Here is a 4,042-nt window from a genome sequence, read left to right as displayed (position 1 = left end):
AGATTTTCATACCCAGTTGAGTGTGTATGTTACTCCTTCCTTAAGCCAAATCCAATGAGAGTCAGGTTCACTCACTCCCTCTCACCTCCCCCCTCTTCCCCTCATAGTAAAAGCTTTTTCTTTCCTCTTTTATGTGACATAATTTACCCCATTCTATCTCTCCCTTTCTCCTTCTCCCAATATATTCCTCTTTCACTCCTTAATTTTATTTTTTTAGATATCATTCCTTCATATTCAACTCACCTTGTGCCCTCTGTCTCTCTGTCTCTCTACTGTTGACCTGAAAGTTTGGTTAAAGGAGGCAAACAGTCTAGGTGATATATAAATTCGTATTGTCTATTCCCTTAAAGCTAGCAGATACATGATCATGGAATCAGAAGCAAACTTCTGACTGACTAACAAAAGAATGAGAAGGTTTAAATACACTTTAGAACAATCCCAACTCCAATTTATGGTCTCCATATCATGAGCAAAGGAGTTTCTTAGTTGAAGAAGTTGTAAATACAGTAAGACAAGACAATTGACAAAGTAGTGTCAGTTAGAAATTACAATCCCAAGATGTCTGTGTTTCTCCTGTGTATGCATATGTCCCTAGGATATCAAGATAAGAAAAGTTCCACTGTTCTGGCTTATCATTTAGTGGCTACAAACAGGAAGAATATGCCTTGTCAACCTTATCTGGTCTTTGAAGTTACTGACACAGGAAAGGGCATTTTTAGAGCTAAGCAAAGCAGTTTTGTTGATTAGTTCAGGCTTTGGCCCTTATTAGGGTTCAAATAATCTGAAAGGATTGTATATATATACATATGCATATATACCCATATATATACACACACACACACATACATACATATATATGTATATATTCCCTCCAACTACTCTAATACTGAGAAAGGTCTCATGAGTTACAAATATCATCTTTCCATATAGGAATGTAAGCAGTTCAACTTTAATAAGTCTCTTATGATTTCTCTTTTCTGTTTACCTTTTCATGCTTGTCTTGATTCTTATATTTGAAAGTTAAATTTTCTATTCTGCTCTGGTCTTTTCATTAAGAATGCTTGAAAGTCCTCTATTTCATTGAATATGTATTTTTTCCCTTGAAGTATTATACTCAGTTTTGCTGGGTAGGTGATTCTTGGTTTTAATCCTAGCTCCTTTGACCTCTGGAATATCATATTCCAAGCCCTCTGATCCCTTAATGTAGAAGCTGCTAGATCTTGTATTATCCTGATTATGTTTCCACAATACTTGAATTATTTCTTTCTGGTTGCTTGCAATATTTTCTCCTTGACCTGAGAACTCTGGAATTTGGCTACAATATTCCTAGGAGTTTTCCTTTTGGGATCTCTTTCAGGAGGCGATTGGTGGATTCTTTCAATTTCTATTTTACTCTCTGGTTCTAGAATATCAGGACAGTTTTCCTTGATAATTTCTTGAAAGATGATGTCTAGGTTCTTTTTTGATCATGGCTTTCAGTTAGTCTAAGAATTTTTAAATTATCTTTCCTGGATCTATTTGGCAGGTCAGTTGTTTTTCCAATGAGATATTTCACATTTTCTTCTATTTTTTCATTCTCTTGGTTTTGTTTTATAATATCTTGATTTCTCATAAAGTCATCAGCTTCCATTTGCTCCATTCTAATTTTTAAGGAATTATTTTCTTCAGTGAGCTCCTTTTTCCATTTGGCCAATCCTGCTTTTTAAGGCATTCTTCTCCTCATTGGCTTTTCGGACCTCTTTTGCCGTTTGGGTTAGCCTATTTTTTCAAGGCGTCATTTTCTTCAGCATTTTTTTGGGTCTCCTTTAGCAAGCTGTTGGCTTATTTTTCATGATTTTCTTGCATCATTCTCATTTCTCTTCCCAATTTTTCCTCTACTTCTCTTACTTGATTTTCAAAATCCTTTTCGCGCTCCTCCATGGCCTGAGACCAATTCATATTTTTCTGGGAGGCTTTGTGTATAGGAGCTTTGACTTTGTTGTCTTCTTCTGGTTGTATGTTTTAATCTTCCTTGTCACCAAAGTAAGCTTCTATAGTCTGATATTTTCCCCTCTGTTTGCTCATTTCCCCAGCCAATTACTTGACTTTTTAGATCTTTGTTAAGGTAGGACTCTGCTTCCAGAGTGGAGAGTGCACTGTCTCAAGCTTCAGGGGTTTTGTGCAGCTGTTTTCAGAGATACTTCTAGGGACCTGTAAATTTTCAGCCCTTCCAAGGTTGTATGATCAAAGGAGAGGTGTCTATTCCTCTCCTGGCCTGTGCTCTGGTCTGTGAGTGACCTCAAGCACTCTTTTCCACCTTAGAAGTGTAAGGAGGATTCCTTCTCCACCGAAGCCACAAGCTCCACCATGCCAGCACTCCTCTTCACCCCAGGACCGCCACCCAGGACTGTGACCCAGATCAAAGCAGAGCAAAGCAAGAGAATCCTACCTCAGCACCAGCAAAGAGATCCCTGCAACCCACCTCTGATTATCAGCTCAATCCCCACACCGTCTGCGGGCTGAGAGCTGTGGAAGCAGCCACCCTTGGCCATACTCACCTTCTAAGTTGTCTTTGGTGTTGAGAAGTAAGTCTGGAAACCACTGCAGCTGCCACTGATTCAGTCGCCTGAGCCCTGTTCTGGCCAGTCTGTGCCAGCGAGGCCAAAGCTGGACTTCACTCCTCTCCTAGCCGGGTGTAACAGACCTTTCCTGTCAACCTTCCAGGTTGTGTTGGGCTGGAAATTTGATTCACTCTGTCATTTTGTGGGTTCTGCTGCTCTAGAATTTATTTAGTCATTTTTACAGGTATTTGGAGGGATTTGAGGGAGAACTCAAGCAAGTCCCTGATTTTACTTTGCCATCTTGGCTCCGCCCCACCTATGTTGCTTATTTTAAGAAAAGCTATTGGGGATAATTGGATCTAGCTGAGATTCCTAGAGAATGGAGATTTGGAGAGGGAAGCTAGGTGGGGCAGTGAGTAGAGCACTGGTCCTGAAGTCAGGAGGAGCTGAGTTCAAATCCAGCCTCAGACACTTGACACACTAACTGTGTGACCTTGGTCAAGTCACTTAACCCCAATTGCCTTGCCTTCCCTGCCTCCAGAAAAAAAAAAAAGGAGAATGGAGATTTTGTCTCTAGGGCACCCCCTCCGTGCACAGTTGTTAAGAGGACAGTGGTTCTGATGCCCCTTCTCTCACCTGGGGCATCTCCCCTTTTCAAGGCTCCTTTGCCCTTCTCCAGATTAGCCTGCCTCCCACACCCTGGTCTTCTCCCTGCTTCTTAAATCTGGTTCACAGTTTCTTCTCTTCTAGAAGTCTTCCTAGATTGACTCTTTAGTTACTACCACCACTATTCCATGGGGAAGGAGTGCCTGGTGGCTTGGCTCAAGTTTGGAGGCACTGCCTATAATAACAATGCTACTTGCCACTACTGTGCCTGTGTAAAGCCAATAACACCAGCACACGGGAGTGCTGCTAGCACAGATTCTTTGATCTGCTTTTCCAAGGAAAACAACTTTAAGGGGTTTATAATCTCACTTTAATCAAACATACATATACCATTCACTTAGTTCAGGGGGAAAAATCAGCGCCCTGAACTTCAGAGCAAATACAAATAGAAATTACAAGCAGAAATTATATAAACAGAGAAAATAAATACAAATCAACAGATAGGGTTCTAACTGTGAAGGCGTCACACCTCTCCAGGGCTTCATGCCTCTTGAGGGCTTTGCACCTCTTCAGGGCTTCACACCTCTCCTGGCCTAATTAGTAAAAGGGTGTGGGCCTTCCTACAAAGGCAGGGTGCAATCAAAGGCACTTGGTCCCTTAGTGCTAAGAAGCACTCCAAAAGAAAAAAATCCCCCTTTGCTTGCCATTACACTGCCTTATAGCCTCAGGACAAGGGCCGGCTCCTCTTTCACCACAGTAGCCATAGAGGGAGCTCCTAGGCTCTTTTGGGTCCTGGACATCTGAGGTCAGGAGAGCCCCTGGGAGGAGCTAGACTAGTGGTTCCTCTTCTCCCCCCTTTCTACCTTCCCTCACTTAAAAACCAGAGCAAATCGCTC

This window comes from Trichosurus vulpecula, chromosome 2 (genome assembly GCF_011100635.1).
Source record: "Trichosurus vulpecula isolate mTriVul1 chromosome 2, mTriVul1.pri, whole genome shotgun sequence".
NCBI classification, from domain to species: domain Eukaryota; kingdom Metazoa; phylum Chordata; class Mammalia; order Diprotodontia; family Phalangeridae; genus Trichosurus; species Trichosurus vulpecula.
This window is presented reverse-complemented; position numbering follows the sequence as displayed.